Source organism: Ambystoma mexicanum, chromosome 4p, assembly GCF_040938575.1.
Source record: "Ambystoma mexicanum isolate Mex_15411 chromosome 4p, UKY_AmexF1_1, whole genome shotgun sequence".
In the NCBI taxonomy this organism is placed as follows: domain Eukaryota; kingdom Metazoa; phylum Chordata; class Amphibia; order Caudata; family Ambystomatidae; genus Ambystoma; species Ambystoma mexicanum.
In genome coordinates this window covers 946,319,725-946,343,202 of record NC_090927.1, presented here as the reverse complement: position 1 = coordinate 946,343,202, position 23,478 = coordinate 946,319,725, and positions in this window count along the sequence as shown.

Below are 23,478 nucleotides of genomic sequence, written 5' to 3'. Positions count from 1 at the left end.
TGTCTTCGACTACAGAACATACACAAGGCCTCTATTGTGCACCCTGAAAGAGGCACAGAGGGGAACAACGACATTGACATGGACCACAGAAATGACTGAGGCTTTTGACGAACTTAAAGAAGCAATAAGCAATGGCCCACTGTTAGGGATCCCAGACTACAAAAAAGTTTTTTTTCCTATTTTCACACACTGATGGTACTGTGATGAAGGTAGTAATGAAACAAAAGACAGGCATGGGCCATAAGCCAATCACTTACTACAGTGGACAACTTGTGATGAGAGGACATTATCCGTGCAAACAAGATTTGGCAACTACATCCTTCGCAGTGGAGAAATCAGCAGCAGTGACAATGGGGTGAACCACCACTCTTTACATGGAACACGCCCTCTTTGCGATACTGCAGAAGCCAAAGAGCACACAGACCACACAGAGAGCATCAGAGTACGAGGTGATACTATTAAATGTAGGACTGAAAATAGTAAAATGCAAGACTGTAAACCCAGATACATTTTTGGCAGATGTTCTCCAGGCAGGAGACTATGCACATGACTGTACAAAGAACATAGAAATGTTCAGTGAGACACGAAAGGTAGAGGAGGATGCACTTGAGTGGGGAGACGTGCTCTGCATTGACAGTTTGTCCACAATTGGTCAAACCGATGGGGTCAGACACACTGGGACTGCAGTGGTAAGATTGAAGGAGGACGCGACAAGTGAGGTGGTTACAAGTGCGTGGCTACCATCCAATTATTCTGCACAAGCAGCAGAAATAGTGGCTCTCAAATTAGCACTGAAAAGCAGCGGTGAGAAGGAGGTGGCAATCTATTCTGACTCAGCCTATGTGACATCAACAGTACACTCAGGGCTGGCACAGTGGCTCAGGAGAGGGTTCACAAGAGAAGATGGGACCCCAGTGCAGCATGCACTATTATTGGACAGATTGCTTTAGGTGATTGCTTATCCAACAAAAGTAGCAATAGTGAAGTGCCAAGCCCAGACAAAAGGGAAAGACCTTATCTCAAGAGGAAATGAAGCAGCAGACTTTGAGGCAGAATGTGGAGCATATTTTGGGGAGTTGTGTGAACTGAGAGAGAGACGTAAGGCTCAGGGAGGAGTGAGAAACATGCTACTGAAGGAGGGTTACATTGTATTACCAGAGACACAAATTATGTAGCTGCGGGGAGCTGTGCCCAAAGAGGAGGAAGAGTTATATGTGAGGAGAGGGTGCTCAGTGTCTCTGACAGATGCCTTATGGTGATAGAACAACACTCGGAAAGTGGTCATGCCACTGGCATTATTGAAGACAGCATTAGCACTATTGCACTCTCCAAAACACAGAGGGTAGGAGTTCATTGCTACACGCATTGGATAAATGTGGTTCTGCCCCAATTTAAATGAACATGTGGATGAATTTGTAAGTAAATGCTTGACATATCAGCAGTTTTCAGCAAGGCCACTTTTGAGAGTTGTGAGAGGAGCCATACCAAAACCAGTAGGCCCATTTCTGCACCTACACATGGACTACGTGGATATGATCCAAGTCTGCCAAGGATACCGCTACATCATAGTGGTTGTCTGTCCATTCTCTCATTCTGATGCCCTGAGAGCGGCCAAGTTCTTGGTCAGGGAGGTTTACCTGAGATGGGGTGTGTATGAGGTCCTGCAGTCTGACAAAGGCCCTCACTTCACCAATGAACTGTTTCACCGCATCACAACCATGCCCGGCATTCAGCATAAATCCGACTGTGCATACCACCTGCAAGCAAATGAGGTGTATGAATGTTTGAATGGACTTATAAAGGAGTTTATAGCCAAGATCCAGCAAAGCACCAAGAAAATGTGGTTGCACTGTTTGCCCCTCAAATTGTTTGCCATGGTCTGAATACCATTTAACGCCCCATGAGGTGGTGACAGGGGGTTGCATGCATCTTTCCCTGGCTCCTCCCACCAGGGCACTGTAAGATTGTGAGAATAGCGCAGATGTGTTAGGACAGGCAATGTACTCGTACATTAGTTCTCTGGTTGCTGGCACTTCTTTTATCTATCGGCAGATACAGCGAATCCAGGGGGGCCCAGAAGACAGCAAAGAGATTGACTGCGATGACGCACCGCAAGACTGTGAACTAAAACACCCTGTGAAAGTGGGCGATATTGTGCTGTTGACAAATGTTATACAGCGCTGGAATGCACCTAGGTTTACTGGACCCCACATGGTGGTTCAGGTGGCCGACCGTGCTGTCAAGTTAGTCCGAAGGGCAGTCTGGAACCACCTGCAGTACGTCAAGCCATACAAAGTAGCAGCTTCACCTAGCAACAGATTCTCTGTGACTGACAGGGCCAACGGTCAGCACCTAGACGAGATAGAAGTGCATTCTGAACTTAGATGACCAGGGAGACCCGGACACCGCATGGTCACATGATGGCAAGCAGCAGAAGCAGCGAATGGAACACTTGTAGAAATTGACTAAAGATACACTGTCCGTTTGTTATTTTCCTTTTCTGCACATGCAGGATCTATGGGAAAGCCGTGGGGATTGTACAGTCTGTTTTCACCCATGTTACCTTCCACCCATCAAACAGGCACATTCTCTAACAAATGTGTCCATGCTGTAAGGAGACCCAACCGATTCAGAGCCCGATCCTCTGGATCTTATCTTGTCTACGTAGAGTACTTGGCCCAAACATACCTACAACTTGTGCACAGTGAGCCCCCAGTGCTGGGCACATTAGGACACCCATCAGTAAGAAACATCTGGGAGGAGGTGTTTGCCTTCGCCATCAGTGATTATTTGGTCTGTGGGGCCTACTGGTGCTTACTATACTAACACAGTAACACACATCTTTGCGCATTTCAGGCAGGCAAGTGTATCACCAGGCTGCAAGGATCAAGCATTGTTAGTGGAAATGAGGTGAACAATAAAGAACATTATCGTTATGTTGTGCCTATTAATTACCAGTGGATTGATGGGATACATATTCTGGCAATTATATTGTTGTTACTGCTACCGCTGTATCCTCTCCTACCATTCCCCCGGCCCGAGCAGGTGGAACAACCATGTCAGGTGGACAAGAGAGCACTGCTGATAAGGTAAGGAGAGGTAAGCACAGTGTTGACACAGACATGAAGGGAGTAGACATGTATCTCACCAACACTGTTGAGTGTCTAACAACATGTGGTACAAACACATGACAAAAGTAGGTAAGGAAACTGCCAGGGAGAGCTGTTATGTCTATTCGTTAATCCCCTTTTCATTGAGTGCCTCTAGAACATTCATAGAAACTGAAATACCATCAGCAATGGGCATAGTGCCTGATCTATCTTGCGATGGTGCAAACACAAAGAAGATTTCAAGGGAAGTCAGCAACATTAAGGTTGGTTGTCCAACGGAACATTCCCGTATGAAGATAATTACATAAAGACGTTAGACATGATGAACAATTATTGGCAGCTATATGAAGCTATATTGTACATAACTGACCTGAGAAAGGAGAAACAAAGACTATCACTTTGAAGGAACTGCCATGTCCCTGGACAAGAGTGAAGGAGATAGGAGGAGAGCCTGGATGCTGGGAAAGACCACAGATACTAGTGTATGGACAAGTGTATACTAACAATGGATGGCAAGATCGAGTGGTGGGGAACAAAGAATTGACACTAGCCCAGTGGTCATTGAACTACATGCAGGAAGAAAATGACATGTGCCTGATGTAATGGGACGTGAGTGCAAAATTACTGACATGGGCGGAAAATGAATTGGGCCCGATGCCGATAATTCCTCTGAAGAAACCAGCCTGTGCTATCAGAATAATGGTGAGGTTGAAGTTGGCGAGAACGTTGGGTGCCAAAAAAATGGGCAACTTGCAGCTATCAAGGAGGGAACAGCAGTGCTGATGGATCACTTCTGGGCTTGCGGATCGCAAGCATACGAGAAGCTGCCACCCGATTGGGGAGGAGTTTGCTCGTTGGTACACATCAACAGGCCCTCATTGGTCGTACCCAGGAAGGACGTAAAGCTCGATGAATTCCCGAAAATGAACAACAAAGAGAGAAGGAAGAGATTGGTCAAGGTGGCTCCCACGGCCAAGACAGAGAAGATGGAGAAACGGGAAGGATTGATCAGAGTGAAGAGGAGGGAATTACTTCTCAGGAGCATCAGAAACGGCAGTAGAGGAGATCCTGGCATAGCACAGGCTGCTCAGCAGGACCCAGATGTCCTTTGCATTGATAATACCATCTCTGCACACATACACAAATGCTAAGTGGTTACAGATCACTCGCTGGGAGCTGATGGTAATGACTAACTCTATGGTGAATGGGTGCAACAATAACATAAGAGCTCAGAGCAATAAGGTTGGTGGCACTCCAGAATAGATATGTTCTGGATCTCCTCACGGCTATGGAAGAAGGAGTTTGCTTAAGGATAGGGAGTTCCTGTTGCACATTCATACCTGGTAATGACAAAGATAACAGAAATATTTTGGGTGCAGTGGCACAACTGGTACAGATGCATGGAAGATGAAGCATGAGGGACTGGGAAGGACAAGAGCTGGCTGGCGTACATCATGGCTGTCAGATGGACTGAAGGTGATAGCAGGAGCTCTGAAGCTGGGAGCAGCATCTATGTGCGGGATCAAAATCTGCATGACATGGTGAAAGAAAACAGCAGAAGAGGCTATCAGAATGCAGATCCTGATGGATGTGAACATAGGAGGAAAAAAATATGAAATTGTAGAGAAGGACTAGCTCAGATCGAAAATTGCACAGTGTCAAATATTCCCAACGAAATCCATGAAGCTGGACAATCCTCGTGGCCCAACGTACTCTGAAGGGAGGTGGGTTTGGTTCAAGCCAGAGGGAGTGTGCTGTTACATGCACTGGTCGTTCAACGAACACACAAACTACTATGGACATCTTGGAGCAATAACAAAGATATGGCAGTCCAGAGCAACAGGACTGTCATGTAAGGATGCGGTCGACAGGTCGACCAGAGGGGAGGACTGAAGAGGGATGGGCAAGCCTACCGCCTCTTCTCCCTCCTATGAAATACATGACATGAAAGAAAGCCAGGAGACACTGCAATCACCCATTCTATTTCAGAAGAATTCCCAACGGACCAATGTTTGACAAATATGATGAGAGATACCCTCGCAGCCAACCATACACCCACAACTAGCCCAACCGACCAGGTGAGGTACACATTTACCCTAGAGTGGACAAGTAGCCGGAGGTTGCAACTAAAGACTCCTCAATTGACAGTCTTGATTAAAATAGCCAAGAAGACATGTTGCAGACGTCGTTAGAGACATCATGACCTAGCAGCATTAGACATGAAGCACAGGTGTCATCCACACTCTGGGACATAAACACACACTCGAAAACATGAAGAACACTAGCCTACAGTTTTATAGTTAGAGGACAAACACATAAACATGTTGCTTTTATTATTTTTGCCATTAGCTAAATGCAGCACCGCAGAAACCACAAGAAGCAAGAGATCCTGAGCAAAGCCTGCAGATGCTTGCATGCAAATAACCCTATGGAACTGCAAGAGCACCTATCAGACCTGACAGAGCCAAGTGTGACTAACCTATGGAGAATATAGTATAGCACAAACATGGTAGAAACTGCATTATAATGGTTTAGGAAAAGTACAGCAGGCCACAGGCCTCTCAGCAAGAGCCGAGCTGAGCCGAATTCAGGCTGGACATGGAGCAAAATGTGTGAGTCAGGACCCACTGCCAAGGCCACAAGGTACAGATGACATTCCATTCCCTGGACGATACAACACCAGCTGCAGTAAATATGAATAATTCCTCACAATTCAGAGCTGCACAGCTCAAAATCATGGTCTCAGAACACGTGACCCGGCTAATGCAGACAATGGACAGCGACCAGCGCTGGGAAAGGGAGCTGATCTCAGGCTAACAGACAGAGGACTGCAACAAAAATGCTACAATGTGAGGCAAGTGTTGCACCGAGCAAAAGAGCACTCTCATAGACTAAGGTGGTACACACAAATTACAGTGCAGACACATAGGGCCTCATTATAAGTTTGCCGGTCCGAAAACAACTGTGCCGGTAAGCCTACTGGCACCATTGTTTCTGGACCAGCAAACTACGGGTGTGCCTGCCGGAACTTCTGTGCCCGACAGGTCTGACCTTGCTAGGCGCATTGGCCACGGTAGGCAAGTCATCAGGGAAGCACCGGCACCATTAACAACGGTGCCAGTGCTTATGTGATCCCCATTCCCATAGATTTGCATAGGACTCTATGGGAATGGGGACTTACAATTTCCTGGCGCCTGACTTCCCGGACCGCCGGGGTTGTATTCTTATTACCTTGAAAAGATACACCGAGAGCTGAGAACCTTTGCAGATCCCAGGCCTGAAGACATCAGCTCTAGCCAACCACAGTTTAGCATCCTATGGATGGGTGGCAAGGGGCAAGAACCAATGGTAAGACCTTCACACTGTAACATTGTTATAGATAGTAACTTGGGGAATTTACCAGGCGAGCCACCTGACATGTTAGAGCCAGTAGAATAACACTTATAGGTGACCATATAGGTTACTAGGTTCCTGATGGTCAATCACACACATTGATAGTTTTGGAGACAGGCCCAAGTAGTGACAGGGCAGTGACATCATTTTGCATCAAAACTGGCATGCGAGCCAGGGGGAGTTGATTTGCGCATTTATTCTTCCTATTCCTTTGCTCATCCCTGTTGGTTTTGTCTGTAATAAACCACAGTTTGAACGTGCCATTGACTGAGTCCTCCATTTAACCACATGGAAGGTGTTGGGCCTTCCGAGAGTCTGCTAACTCGTCATGACCCTCTGGCATACCTCGGAGTTTGTCCCAACACTATAATAAAAGGGATGTGTAGCAGATTAAAGGTGCACTAGTAAAAACCTTTGAAATTCACAGAAAAAAACTTTGTTAAAGGGACATTATGGTTAAGTTGCACTAACAAAACTATGAAATTCAGTGAAAAACTTTGTTAAAGGGACGTTATGGTTACAAGTAAAAATGAAAAACCTCAGAAATTCGCCTGTTATGGTATGCTAAGCAACCATATCTCACACCACCTTCGTGCACTGCTAAGACTAACACCCAGGACATCAAAGATGACATCACAAATGTCATTGATGACATCACCAATAACTTGCAACAATAACGTCTCTGTAACAAAGATTTTTCACTGAATGTATATTTATATAAAGCCAATCACAATTGCTTGACTTGCACAAGACTCCAAATTCTTAACAAAAAATAAACATTACACATCACCATATATTCACACTCAACACTTCCCTCCCACACACACTATAACTCCGACTTACCTCATACCCACTCCATCTCTCCTTACATTCACACCTTCAATCCTAGATCAACACACAAAAACAACTCAATGGCCCTCTCCACAGGCATCATTCTAGCTAAACATTCATCTATTTTATTATTCACCCCTGCTCCTCCCTGACCTGCACTCCCCTGCTCCCCTTCTACCTCCCTCCCCTGCATTAATTGTGCAGCACTTGCACAATCCGAATTGTCTCAAGGCATAGTAGGATCGCTTTGTCTCTTGTTTTTTTTACTCTTCACCCCTGCACCTCCCTGACCTGCACTCCCCTCCTCCCCTTCACCCTCATCTACCCTGCATTCATGTTACAGCACTTTCACGCTCCAAATTGGTCATTTTGGTTTTGTGATGCTTTGTTTTATTCCTTCACCCTTGTTCCTCGCTAACCTGCTCCCCCTCCTCTCCCTGCCTCCCCCATACAGTTCATGTGATAGCACTTGAACGTTCCTGAATGTTTCGAGCCCTTTCACCTCTGCCAACACAACATGCCAGAATATTTCTAATCTACAAACACTAAGCACTACTATTTAGAGCAAAACTCTTACGCCAGCCCTTCCATCTCAGCCAACACAATATACCATAATATTTGTAATCTACTGCATGTGCGCCTTATGAATAATCAATACTTATCTCAATGCCCCTTCTCTCAAACTCCTCAATGTCCACTAAATAGCCCTGCAGACAACCCACAATCCTGCATAGAATATAGGAGGGAGACCCCCTGCCTAGCACACCACAATACGCGACACTGGCGGGACGCTTATCACAAGTGGCCAAAGCAGAGGTGGAACAATGGAGCGCCAATACTATCAACCCACTAAAAACTCATCTCTTTGCTTACATCTCTCAAACTCTGAACAAAGCGCAACCATACCCATATTGCACGACAAACCACATGCACTTCACTCCACCACAATGAAACAAACCACACTCAGTCTTGCACAACAGCACATGACAAATACTGAATGAAAAATCACATCTTAGCTCAGCGAACAATGTAAACCCAACTGAAGCTGACAACAGCACATCCCAGCTTGCTTGTGCTTTTCTTGCTTAGTCCTACTAACTTACCTACCCTCTTGCTTTTCGGATCTGCCAGAGTGCCAGGGGACCACTCCAGTGGTGACAGTGCACTTAGAAATATCCTTTAACCTAACATAACAAATAAAAGAAAAAATGACGCAACTATACAATCGCCTGCAGTGCACACCACTCGATCCCAAGGAAGTGCACAGGCAGCGCTTAGGGCCAGGCAGACATTTGCAAACTTGACATCTGCAAGATTTCCTCATTAGTGCACTTTGAACTGGTCTCAGCCCACCTGCCCTGTGCCCCCGGGAGTACAGCAAGAATACAAGCAGCTCACTGAAGAAAAGGTAGGATCTCACTGGGGTCTTCACAATGCACCACAGGACATCCATCTGATATAATCCCAATGAAGAAAAAGTAATCAAAAAAAAAAGTGTAGACCAAGCAAGAAGAAACACAAATGTATTGTCCCCAAACAGCTGGGAGACAGGGTTCAGGCAGCCCTGTGGAACTGAAATGAACGAAATGTGCTCTTAGCGCCGCCCACTGCGGCTGAACATTTTATACACAAATTACCAAATTACTAGAAAACATTTAAATTATATTTTTGGGGCACGTAACAGGGGCTGATTGGTGGAGCTCTGTCAGGCCCTATAGGAGTATGAACCTTTCGTGACCCTTATTGGGTGAACCATTTCTTGTACCAGAATCACATTCCCAGCCCTGTGACGACACTAACCTTCCCACACCGCCCCCAACTACGATTGTGCTAATCAGTCAAAAAACTCTTGTTGTCCATTGGTTTGCAATGCCCAATATACCAATGATAAGCTGCTACATACTAATTGGACAGAACATTTTAAGATGGCAAGGGGCAAGACATTCACACTGAGTCTGACCAATGATGTACCCTGCGGACATCAGCGTGGACACCAAAATGTCTCTCTGCTGATTGACTTTCTGTTTTGTGCCCCACAACCTCTTCACGAGAGCTCTGGCCCCCCAGCTATCTTCTCACGCCTTGCTGCCAAATATAGTTTGAAATAACTATAACAAACAGAGGCTGGATTTTAATTAACTGTATTTGATTTCTATTTGTCTGCCAACTTCTTTCTGACACCCAGGTGTCTAGCTCATTTATCTCAAAAGTATCTCAGTCTTGCAACATTTCTGCGCACTGTAGCTGCTGAATTTTCCAAAAGTACATACTGCTGTCACACAAAGCCGGCAGCCCATTTATTAGGAGCTGTCTGTGAAAATGCTTTCCTAGCATAGGCCTACTAAAAAATGGCTTCTCTACTGTTCACATGTTGCTCAAAAGCCCCCTTACCACATTACCACATAAGGCACCTTACACCCCCACCCTGTGCATGTGCTGTGAGCACTACCCACGCCTTGAAACACTTGTGTATAGTCGCGTTATAAATGCCTTAGCATATCATATCATACCCGAGCACTACAACAAATCTCCCACACCCATTGCATTTCCCCTGGAACTTCTCGCGCTGGGCCTGCTTTTATGTTATAACACACTACACTATGGCCATGCAACCTGTACCGCGTTAAAAGACATCCCCACTCCTGATGTTACCGACCCCGTCACTCTCGATTTCCCCACATTACTTGTGCAACTGGTAAGTATGGCCCCTTTGGCAGCATTGAATCTGGACAATTACAATGTCCCTCATTACAACACCGGCGGTAACCAATGGCGCTATTAGCACCATGGTTGCTGCCGGTATTGTAACGAGTCCGCCAATGGTAAATGGGGAAATACTGCCCCATTCCAATGTTGGCGGGCGGTAATTCCCCATTTACCATTGGCCCTTCCCCATTCCCATTTTTGCCCCATAGGGCTCAATGGGACTGGGGAAGGCGGTAATTACGGTACCGCAAATTGCGGTTCCGTAATTACCTCGGAAGTCCAATTGCGGGTCCCTACTTTAACAGCTGGTCCAGACCAGCCGTTAAGGTGGGGAGCCGCAAAGGGACCTCGTAATCAGGCGTTAAGGGTTTAATGGCGCCGACACCTTTTACGGCGCCGTTAAATCCTTAACGCCAGGGTTGTAATGACCCCCAACGTGTGTAAACACTTTACACTTGGATGGGGAGCCAGCGAGATGGTAGCAGTTAATCTAAGCATTTACACAATATGGTAAGCACATTCCTTATTAGCATTGATAAAAGCCTGGCTGCCAAGCTGTGTCAAGTGCTTAAATTCATTGAGAAAGTGCAGGGCTTGAAGCAGTTTGCCAAGCCTTCCAAAAACACTCCATGTCTGCATTCCCAAATGTGTGCATACGTGTGACTTGGGAGTTACATGTTCTGATTCTTTCGGAGCACTTTAAAGGTTTGCATAAAAAGCAATGTTTCCTGGTTCAATTTTAAATGTCCTATATTTGCGTTCCAGAGGCAGATTGCTTGATATTTTCTAAAACCACTGCTTGGAATTTTTCTTTGTTGGGTGTTTTTGAATAGTGGTGTGCACTTCAATATCTTTGTTTTTTTCTGGGTCATATTTGTTGTTCTTTCTCTTTAAGTAGGGTGCATACTTTAATCAGTGTTTGGTGGATGCTGAACATTACTTTGAAAACAGGTCTTTGCTCAATAGCTAGCCAGTGGAGGGCTTTGAAAGCAGGATGTTTGGCAATCCTATGGATTGTGGATTAGGATGAGTCTAATTGTTACGTTATGGATCAACTAATCAAAGGTGATCACACTAACAGGGTAATTCATACAATTTCGCAGAAAAGTGTCGCAAGCGGCTGGCGCAGAGTGTCCGCGTGCGATTGACTGCGCCAGGCACGTGCGCTAAAACCGATTTCCGCGCACAGCGTATTCATGGATTTTAGGCTTCCAAACCAGCCGTGGCGCAGAGAATCGCAGCGACCCTGCAGCAGCGCCAGTAACGCCCCAAAAAACGCCCTCGCGCAAGGAAAAGCCATCAAAATCGCTAAATCATCGCAAAGGGCTGCGCTAACCCTGGACCAGTTCACCGGGCTGGCAAACAGCAAACGCCAAGCGGGGAACGTGTATTGCAGGGGTGCGCGGGAAGTTCCACACGCGACTGGCCCCGTGCAAGCAGGGTACGTGTATTTCAGGGGTGCGCGGGAAGTTCCACACGCGATTTCTGCAGGGTACGTGCATTTCAGGGGTGCGCGGGAAGTTCCACACGCGAATGGGCCAGTGCGAGCAGGGTACGTGTATTACATGGGTGCGCGGGAAGTTCCACACGCGATTCCATCAGGGTACGTGTATTTCAGGGGTGCGCGGGAAGTTACACACGTGAATGGGCCAGTGCGAGCAGGGTACGTGTATTCCATGGGTGCGCGGGAAGTTCCACACGCGATTTCATCAGGGTACGTGTATTTCAGGGGTGCGCGGGAAGTTCCACACGCGATTGTCCCCGTGCGAGCAGGGTACGTGTATTTCAGGGGTGCGCGGGAAGTTCCACACGCGATAGTCCCAGTGCGAGCAGGGTACGTGTATTTCAGGGGTGCGCAGGAAGTTCCACACGCGATTGTCCCAGTGCGAGCAGGGTACGTGTATTTCAGGGGTGCGCGGGAAGTTGCACACGCGATTTCAGCAGGGAATGTGTATTTCAGGGGTTCTGGGGAGTACTACACATGAATTGGCCGTGTGGGTCCTCCCAGGTGAACGCTCCACAACCTCCACGGCCCCTGCAGGCAGCCCACACCACGGGGGACTTCCCTGCACCCCTGCTCATGTCCCGCAGGCAGCCCATCCACCATGGGCATGCCCCCCAGCCAACCCACATGTCACCTTGCACTACTGATCAACAATGCATGTCTCCCACCACCCCCACCCCCCAGCACTGTGGGGCACCTGCCAGCAGGCCCCCACCCATGTCTCCCACCACCCCCACCCCCCAGCCACCAGGGGCAGCCTCCACCAGGCCCCCACTCATGTCTCCCACCACCCCCACCCCCCAGCAGTGCAGGGGCATCCTCCACCAGGCCCCCACCCATGTCTCCCACCACCCCCACCCCCCAGCCACCAGGGGCAGCCTCCACCAGGCCCCCACTCATGTCTCCCACCACCCCACCCCCCAGCAGTGCAGGGGCAGCCTCCACCAGGCCCCCACTCATGTCTCCCTGCACCCCCACCCCCTAGGAGTGCAGGGGCAGCCTCCACCAGGCCCCCAACCATGTCTTCCACCACCCCCACCCCCCAGCCACCATGGCCACCCTCCACCAGGCCCCCACTCATGTCTCCCACCACCCCCACCCCCCAGCAGTGCAGGGGCAGCCTCCACCAGGCCCCCACTCATGTCTCCCACCACCCCCACCCCCCAGCAGTGCAGGGGCAGCCTCCACCAGGCCCCCACTCATGTCTCCCACCACCCCCACCCCCCAGCAGTGCAGGGGCAGCCTCCACCAGGCCCCCACTCATGTCTCCCACCACCCCCACCGCCCTGCCACCATGGGCAGCCCCCACCAGGCCCCCACTCATGTCTCCCACCACCCCCACCCCCCAGCAGTGCAGGGGCATCCTCCACCAGGCCCCCACCCATGTCTCCCACCACCCTCACCCCCCAGCCACCAGGGGCAGCCTCCACCAGGCCCCCACTCATGTCTACCACCACCCCCACCCCCCTGCCACCATGGGCAGCCTCCACCAGGCCCCCACTCATGTCTCCCACCACGCCCACCCCCCAGCAGTGCAGGGGCATCCTCCACCAGGCCCCCACCCATGTCTCCCACCACCCCCACCCCCCAGCCACCAGGGGCAGCCTCCAGCAGGCCCCCACTCATGTCTCCCACCACCCCCACCCCCCAGAAGTGCAGGGGCAGCCTCCACCAGGCCCCCACTCATGTCTCCCTGCACCCCCACCCCCGAGGAGTGCAGGGGAAGCCTCCACCAGGCCCCCACCCATGTCTTCCACCACCCCCCCCCCAGCCACCATGGCCACCCTCCACCAGGCCCCCACTCATGTCTCCCACCACCCCCACCCCCCAGCAGAGCAGGGGCAGCCTCCACCAGGCCCCCACTCATGTCTCCCACCACCCCCACCCCCCAGCAGTGCAGGGGCAGCCTCCACCAGGCCCCCACTGATGTCTCCCACCACCCACACCCCCCAGCAGTGCAGGGGCAGCCTCCACCAGGCCCCCACTCATGTCTCCCACCACCCCCACCCCCCTGCCACCATAGGCAGCCCCCACCAGGCCCCCACTCATGTCTCCCACCACCCCCACCCCCCAGCAGTGCAGGGGCATCCTCCACCAGGCCCCCACCCATGTCTCCCACCACCCCCACCCCCCAGGCCACCAGGGGCAGCCTCCAGCAGGCCCCCACTCATGTCTCCCACCACCCCCACCCCCCAGCAGTGCAGGGGCAGCCTCCACCAGGCCCCCACTCATGTCTCCCTGCACCCCCACCCCCGAGGAGTGCAGGGGCAGCCTCCACCAGGCCCCCACCCATGTCTTCCACCACCCCCACCCCCCAGCCACCATGGCCACCCTCCACCAGGCCCCCACTCATGTCTCCCACCACCCCCACCCCCCAGCAGTGCAGGGGCAGCCTCCACCAGGCCCCCACTCATGTCTCCCACAACCCCCACCCCCCAGCCACCAGGGGCAGCCTCCAGCAGGCCCCCACTCATGTCTCCCACCACCCCCACCCCCCTGCCACCATGGGCAGCCTCCACCAGGCCCCCACTCATGTCTCCCACCACCCCCACCCCCCAGCAGTGCAGGGGCAGCCTCCACCAGGCCCCCACTCATGTCTCCCACCACCCCCACCCCCCAGCAGTGCAGGGGCAGCCTCCACCAGGCCCCTACTCATGTCTCCCACCACCCCCACCCCCCTGCCACCATGGGCAGCCCCCACCAGGCCCCCACTCATGTCTCCCACCACCCCCACCCCCCAGCAGTGCAGGGGCATCCTCCACCAGGCCCCCACCCATGTCTCCCACCACCCCTACCCCCCAGCCACCAGGGGCAGCCTCCAGCAGGCCCCCACTCATGTTTCCCACCACCCCCACCACCCAGCAGTGCAGGGGCAGCCTCCACCAGGCCCCCACTCATGTCTCCCTGCACCCCCACCCCCGAGGAGTGCAGGGGCAGCCTCCACCAGGCCCCCACCCATGTCTTCCACCACCCCCACCCCCCAGCCACCATGGCCACCCTCCACCAGGCCCCCACTCATGTCTCCCACCACCCCCACCCCCCTGCCACCATGGGCAGCCTCCACCAGGCCGCCACTCATGTCTCCCACCACCCCCACCTCCCAGCAGTGCAGGGGCAGCCTCCACCAGGCCCCTACTCATGTCTCCCACCACCCCCACCCCCCAGCCACCAGGGGCAGCCTCCAGCAGGCCCCCACTCATGTCTCCCACCACCCCCACCCCCCAGCAGTGCAGGGGCAGCCTCCACCAGGCCCCCACTCATGTCTCCCACCACCCCCACCCCCCAGCCACCAGGGGCAGCCTCCAGCAGGCCCCCACCCATGTCTTCCACCACCCCCACCCCCCAGCCACCATGGCCACCCTCCACCAGGCCCCCACTCATGTCTCCCACCACCCCCACCCCCCAGCCACCATGGCCACCCTCCACCAGGCCCACACTCATGTCTCCCACCACCCCCACCCCCACCCCCAGCAGTGCAGGGGCAGCCTCCACCAGGCCCCCACTCATGTCTCCCACCACCCCCACCCCCCAGCAGTGCAGGGGCAGCCTCCACCATGCCCCCACCCATGTCTTCCACCACCCCCACCCCCCAGCCACCATGGCCACCCTCCACCAGGCCCCCACTCATGTCTCCCACCACCCCCACCCCCCAGCAGTGCAGGGGCAGCCTCCACCAGGCCCCCACTCATGTCTCCCACCACCCCCACCCCCCAGCCACCAGGGGCAGCCTCCAGCAGGCCCCCACTCATGTCTCCCACCACCCCCACCCCCCTGCCACCATGGGCAGCCCCCACCAGGCCCCCACTCATGTCTCCCACCACCCCCACCCCCCAGCAGCGCAGGGGCATCCTCCACCAGGCCCCCACCCATGTCTCCCACCACCCCCACCCCCCAGCAGTGCAGGGGCAGCCTCCACCAGGCCCCCACTCATGTCTCCCACCACCCCCACCCCGCAGCAGTGCAGGGGCAGCCTCCACCAGGCCCCCACTCATGTCTCCCACCACCCCCACCCCCCAGCAGTGCAGGGGCACCCTCCACCAGGTCCTCACAATCCCCAATCATGTGCGTAATGGTCAGCCTCCACAGCCAAAAAGCCCTACCAAGTAACCCATTCACCCACATGGAAATGGAAATTACATGTTACACCCCCAATGTTCATGAAGCTAATGAACCCATGTCCGTCACACACAATGGTTGCAATTGAATGGGAAAACACCCAACATGACATGCATGAAACCAATGAGATGATACCACACAGTGAAGTATGGAAACAAAATTGTATTGAAAAAAAAAAGAATGCTAAAGAAAGGAAACAAGCTACAATGTGAATGAGAAAAAATAAGCTTGCTGTCCGTATAAAAACCAAAAAATGCAAATCAGAATCCAAAATTTTTTTGTCCAAAGTCAAATGTAAAAAAATCTCCATGCAACAAAGAACTATGTAAAAAACTACCAAGGGTCCATGAGCCCAACTGAACAAAGGAAACCTACTAAAAAACCTACCTAAAAATCAACTATATACAAAAAGTGGAGCAGTGTCCGTCGACTCCAAATCATAATAAGAAACAAAGGAAACCTAAAACTAAAGAACTATATACAAAGGCGGCGGGCAAGTCCAGCGGCTCACTCCGTGGTGTCCCGGGCCAGGGCATCATCGAACTCCTGTTCGATGTCCCGGAGGCGGTCCAGTTCCATGGCCCCGAGGGTCCGCAGGGACGACGCCGTGTCCTCCTCCAACCCCCTGCGGATTGCCTCGAGGCACTCGGCCCGCCTCAGGGCCCTCCGCATGGAGTTCTCCGCCCTGACCATTGTGAGCCACGCCTCTTCCGCCCGCCGCCGCTCCGCACCTATGGCGTGGCCCAACCGCTGCCACACGGAAGACACTCTCTGTCCTGGGTCCCCCTGCCCTCCGGCCGATGCCTGCCCCTCCGATGTCAAAAGCCCCGAGCCTTCATGTCTCCCACCATGTTGCTGCTGATGCTGCTCTGCCTCTGCCCGTGCACTGCCTCCTGCTGCCTGCACATCCTCCGCCGACTGGGGTGCAGTTGTTGATGTGGCCACCCCTGCTGGACCTCCGACTCCCGACTGTGGCAGGGATGCCTCCTCCACCAGCCTGGCCGCACCGTCAGAGGCAGCTCCACAGGGCACCCAGGTGACTGATGGGTGGGAAGATGGCACAGAGGACGACTGGCGCGTAGGGGGTCCAGTTGAGGAGGGGGTCGGAGCAAGCCCCATCAGATGGCGGAATCCGGCCTGGGTGACCTGTCCCAGCAGGCTGACGTGGTCAACGAGCCATTCGAGATGACGTGCAGTCTCTCCATGAAAAGACTGCAGGTCACCTCGCATGGCCCGTTGACGCAACGCCACACCAGCCAGGACATGCTCAACCCGGACCTGGATGGCCACGTCCGCAGGCAGAGGAAGGCCAGTTGACGTCAGCTCATCCCCTGCCTGAAAACGGGTCTGGACGTAGGCATCCCTGCTGGTGCAAGATGATGCAGGGACAGGATCGGGGACAGGATTGCACACAGGCACCTCCACGGCGGCCTGTGCTGCCTCCTGTCCCTGGTCCTGCACTGCACCACTAGCACCAGTGGGATCCCCACCTCCAGACCCCGTCTCTGGTGCTTGCACGGCCTCCTCCTCCACCAAACCCCCCACCAACCTGGATGACTCCCTGCCATCTTCCACTGTTGGGCCCTGTGGGGTCCCAGCTGCCCCTTCTGCTGCCGAGGAGTCCAACTGCAACCTCCGCCTCTTGGACCTCCCCCCGGCAGCTGCGGCCTGGGACGTGGCACCGGACTCCTCACTCCCCGACGAGATGACAACACGGGAGGGGAGCCGGGCCTTGCGTCTCCGGCTGGCGGTCGGATCCCCGCTGCTGTGCTCCACAGCACCTTCTCCGCCCTCTTCATCAGTTGACGCTGCAGACAGGGAGAAACAAAACACAGGCATCAGGGCACTGTACAATGGACACATACACACATGACAGTTGCACATGAGTGGCATTGGCAAACCTCAGACATGTCATCACAATCCCCAACACACATGTCATTGCAACTCGCACACATGAGCCATACCACAGCCATATCACAACTGCCACCACCATCCCTACACATACAACAGCATCAGCAGCCAAAGGGGAGCCAGACATCACATGCAACACAGGAAGTGCACCACACATGTACACACACCACCACACTTGCATGCATGTCTACACCTCTGCCAAGTGTCACACTGTTCAGACGGGCATCCATGTCACATCTGCCAATCAGGCTTAAGTAAGTGACGCGGGACGTGTGGGCCTGTATAAAAGGTACGCGTAGAACACCATTTCCTTGTACGTGCTTTTCGTGGAGAGCGAGTGGGTGAATTCTGTACTTCTTGTCGTTTCACACGCGATTTACTTCACAGCGTTTCAAGTTCGTATTCCCTGTTACCTCTGACAGCTTTTTCTCTTTTTTCTCTTTTACTGGTTTACCTGGGCCTGTTCCCTCAAACAGTGTTCCCTTCTACTGTTGTCCTGTCTCCTCAGACAGCGTACAAATCTTCTTTTGGCGGGGGTGTTGCCAACCAAACGCGCTCCTTTTTCACGCTCTTTTACCTGGCAGACGGTGAGTCACGCACGTATTGAACATCTGTGCCTGCCCCGTGTGTAGCCTACCCCTTCAGAGGTCATTCTAGGCTGCGTGTGGCACGCATACGTTCATTCTTGTGTTACTGGGTGCCACAGCGTAGTGCAGGTTTTTCTTTCTGCACACGTGGTCTAGGAGGGGTTGCGTGCACGTCATCTCCCTTTTTTGGGGCTCCTGTGCGTAGCGTGACCCGTCATCTTTCCCCAGGGGTTACAATCAGCCTTGCAAGAGCACAAGGGTACAATTACCATCTGGTACCCAACACCTTTGTCCCCCAATTGCCCAGGACAATATTTTACAGCCACTCCCATACGCACATTACCATCAGTGCCATGGCTGGGAGGCGAGGATTCCGTAAGGGTGGCAAAGGTGGAAGAGCCACAAGTGGTGGCCGTGGTAGATCCGGTAGGGGACGTGGTTGTTACTTGCAGGGTGAGCCTGTCCCCCCATGTGTGGAGGACCAGTCAAGGGCACCCATAATCCCCCCCCCCCTGTTGAGGCTGATGTGGCTGACACCATCCATGCTCAGCCCTTGTTGGACCAGCCCATTGTGGCACCAGACCTGGCTGACTCCATGGCTGACTTCAAGGTCAGCAGGCCTATGACACGTGCGCTGGTGCACGTTGATGTCACCATGCCACGTGCATCTGGGGCATCAAGGTCATCTGCTGCACCAACTAGGCAGGGCGGAGAGGCTGCAGGGGCAGCTGCGGCTCCATCCACCCCAGCCCTCACACACCCAGCCCGGACAGTGTCGGTCCTAGTCCATGCTGCTGACATTCCCCCTGACACCATCACACTAGAGCCAATGCCTGCACCAACTCCCATGCTGAGTGTGCAATCCCACACTCCTGATACAGAGTCCAGCAGGGCTCCTGCCCCTAGTGTCCAGAGCGGCGCAGGACACTCAGGATCACCACCACCTTCCAAGCGGAAGAGGAAGAGTGCTCGTCCGGCACAGGCTGATGCCCCAGACACGGCTACACAGTCCGGCCCGTCCAGGAAGCCCAGCTTCACGGATGACGAACTAAATGCACTTGTCGAGTATGTGTCCGCACATGACAACGAGATGGTCATTGTTGCAGGATCCAAGACCACACCTGCACAACGCCAGGCACACTGGCAGACCGTTGCGGACATCGTAAGTGCCCTTGGAATCGTGAGGCGCACAGCCAATGATTGCTATAAGCGCTGGAATGACCTAAAGCGCAGGGCAAAGAGTAAGCTGGCCTTAAGTCATGCCGCAACTCTAGTGACTGGAGGTGGGTCTCCAGTAGTAGACATGGAACTCACTCCACATGAGTCAGACGCTGGGACCTACGTCACGGAGGAACAGATCCAAGGCGTGGGAGATTTGGCTGATTACGAGGCATTGTCCGGTGAGTGCACATGCATGTGTGTGTCATCCATGTGCATGGTGTGTGTGAGGGCTTCTGTTTGTGTGCCAGGTGAGAGTGTGTGCGCCTGAGTCATATGGGTCAGCCATGTGCTTCATGCAATACATCCTGCGCAGCTGCATTTGGCCATAGCAGTATCCCTTCTGCCAACAGTAGACATCTAGCCCAACTGCACGCCAGTTGCCCTTGAAGTGTCACCTTGCCACAACATTGTTGCTTAATTTTTCACTGTTCATTTAGTCAGATTGTTTTCATTCCACCACTTTTACTAGGCATGTCGCAAGTCCTCTAGTCACATGTCTGACATGGCTATGGTAAAGTGGAGTGACTTTGTTACCTGGATATCATTTGTTCAAACATGTCCCTGTGCAATTGGACCATTTCGGACTGGCAGCTCCAGGTGAAGAATCTGACCTGTTTGAATTATAAAAGCTATTACATGCGGGAACTGGACTGAATGAATAGGTGCTGCCCTCCTCTCCATCTTCACTCAATAGCAATGGTACATGCCATCTGTGTGATGGCATGTGTGTTTCACCTGGCAATCACAGGCCAATGTGTGATGCCACTGCCAGGCAGCATGCAGAAAATGTGTTCATCTTCCATCTTGGTGTCATCAGTGTGTGCCATTTGCCTGCCCTTCATACGCAGTGAGGGTGCATGCATGGGAGGGTTTTAGTCATGTGGGACATGTGTCAATCAAGTACTGGTTCTCTTGCTTCTCAGCCCTCATTGTGTGCCATGGTGCTAATGCCTGTTTCCATTTCTTTTTTTTTGTCTTTGCAGGGGAAGACGCACCTGATACTGCTGGGGTTGTGGAGATAGTGCAGACCCAGGAGGGGTCCGAGGGCCGACCAACCACCAGTGAGGGACGTGGTGTGGTGGTGGGTGAGAACCCACAAGTGCTGCAGGTCGTGCTCTCAAGGGGTATCTCTGGCTGCACCTCCCCCGAGCTGTACTCAGGTGTTGATTCGGATGAGACCTACGTGCCGTCGCAGGTGAGTGTTCCAGGGAGGGATTCTGTTCTGTCCCACCCACCTGCACCAGGGTCAGAACCCTCCATGGGGATGTCAGTGTTGGCAGCTACGCCTTTGGTGGTTACGGATGCAGGGTCACACTCCGCGACATCTGATCCTGTTCCTGGGCCAGCAGATCAGAGGGGGAATGCAGTCCTGCAGCCTCAGGCAGTGCCGGCACAGCAAGGCGCAGTCATCTTGCCCCAGACAGGTGTGGTGCCCGTCGACGTGGTGGCCGTACGCCACCTGGCAATACCGCATGGGAGCAATCCATTTACGTTATGGCAACCCAACAGGCAGCATCATCCGAGATGATGGCTCAGGCCATGGATAGGGTGGCCACTTCCATTGTCCCCCCTGAAAGGCTGATGGAGCGACTAGAGCAGGCAACCGACTCCATCTGCCAGTCACACAGGGAGGACATGTTGGGGTCCAACAGGGACAGGCGGGCGGCACTGGCGACTCTGCAGGAGGCCATCTCCATTGAGTCCCAGGGCCACAGGGAAGCCCTGAGGCAGGAGCTCCTTCACCTCAGGACGACTCTTGTTGAGCTTGAGGCTTCAACACACCAAAGGACAGAACAGCAGCTGGAGCGTCTCACCCGTACGCTCTCAGCTGAGATGCAGGCAACGAGGGCGGAGGTCCGGGCATCCCGTGAGTTGTTGCATGGGGACCTCCGCACACTCATCCTCCAGAACCAGACCTACCACACCCGCATGCTTGCAGCCATGGAGGAGCAGACTAGGGCCTTGCGTGGGCTGCCTCCCATAGTGCAACCACCTCCAGATGCAGCTGCACAGGGTGATAATAGCGACAGCAGTGATACTCCCACAATAGGGTAGCCGTGTGGGCCATGAGCCCATGGAGGTGTTTTCTTTTCCCAGGATCCACGCAGGTGGGTTCTGGTGTGCATCCTGTCCTCGGACCTCCTGGGTGGCCTCCCCAACCCCCCCGGGCCCATCAATGGCCATTTTTGATTTTTTTTTATTTTTATTTTTATTTTTATTTTTATTTATTTTATTCCCAATTTTTTTGGGACGATTTGTTGGCTTCCGTGGTTCCTGTGGGCATACGCTGCATTGTGGCTGGGCACATGCAGGCTTGTAATGTATTTGGTTCAGATGCTTGGGTTTGAGTCACACACACCCCTCCTGCTTCCCGTTTCCATGGGCGTGCAAAGGGTGTGCCCAAGTGACAGTGAATTACACAGTGACGTTGGACTCCCATGAGCTGTGTGGGCAGTCTGTAGTCAATACTTTGTATGCATTCCTTGTGCATATTGCTGTTGTGTTGTACACTGCATGTTGCATTGATGTGTAACTCATCTTCTGTGTCTACCTCCCAATTTGCAGGTCCCTTCCTCATGTCTACACAAGGACCTCTAGTCTGGAGATGGGGTCCATGTTGGCAGCAGTGCACCTACAACTCTACATGGCCCCAACACTGCACAGTTGGTAGTGCTGGGAGTGCAGGCATTTCCAGGTGGTGAGACTACTAATATTTAACATTTGTGATGTCATGTTAATGGTAGTACGTGCTCAAGTTTGTTGTTGGTCCGGCATTACTGTGAGCATTTCAGGTGTTGCAAGTTTCTAATAGGGACACTGTACATTGTGACACTAGTGTCATGTTGTGGGGATTACTTTGTTTACCTGCAAATAGCATGACATGGCACGGTGTGTCGTGTGGCGGTGCTGGGGTTGGGTTGGCTGACATGGCACTGTCCTCTTGTTGCATTTTGCAAGTGGGTATTCATTTTAGCTGCTTGAATGTGTAACTTCACAAAACTGCATTGGTGGTGTCTGTGTGGGTAGGGATGCACACATTGTGACACTTCTAGGTGAACAATCTCAGGCTGATATGGTTTTCACGGTTCATTCTCCAGACATTCAAGATCAGTGTCAGGTTGAGTCATCATTGATTGTCAGATGGAATGTGCCAGGGCAGTGTGCACTCCACAGGGGTGTGATTTCTATGTGAAGTAATTGCCACTAGCTGTGTACGGGCTGCCTCCCCCCGTGCCCTTTCCCCTCCCATGCGCAGCGGCTGTGCATGTGGTTGGGGATGTGGTGCCACCACCATGACCACGGCCAGGCCCCGGCGTGTTGCAATGTTGTGCAGGACACATGCTGCCACTATGATCCTGCACACTACTGGGGGAGCGTACAACAGCTGGCCGCCAGAACGGTCAAGGGAGCGAAAGCGTGACTTTAGCACTCCGAATGTGCGCTCCACTATGCCCCGGGTTGTAATGTGGGCTGTGTTATATCTTACCTGGGGTGGCGTGGTGGGGTTCCGAATTGGCGTCATCATGTGGGGGCTGAGAGGGTAGGCACTGTCCCCTGTGGAGGTGGTGATTGGTATCATTGGTGGGGTTGTGACCTTGCTCAGTATCTGACATGCATGCATGTGCAGTGGCATTCATACTCACCAAGCAGCCATGTATCGCCATGCCCTCCAGCTTCTAGGTCCCGGCTTAGGGTGGACATTCGGTAAATGAAGCTGTCGTGGGTTGACCCGGGATAGTTGGCATATACTGAGGTGATGATTCCCTTGGCATTACATACTACCTGCACGTTGATGGAATGCCAGTGCTTGCGGTTCCTATAGATGTGCTCTGATGCCCTGGGGGGACGTAGAGCCACATGGGTGCAGTCGATGGCACCTAGCACTTTGGGGAATCGTGCCACACCGTAAAAATCCAGGGCGGCAGCATGCCTTTCTGCAGGTGTTCTGGGCAGGTATATGTGCCTGCGGACTGATGGCCGTGCAGTGATGATGTTCAAGACCTGGTGTAGGCAGCGTGACTGGGTGGCCTGTGATACACCACCCACAATGGCACTTGTCCGCTGAAATGATCCAGTCGCTAAGAAGTGCAGTACATTG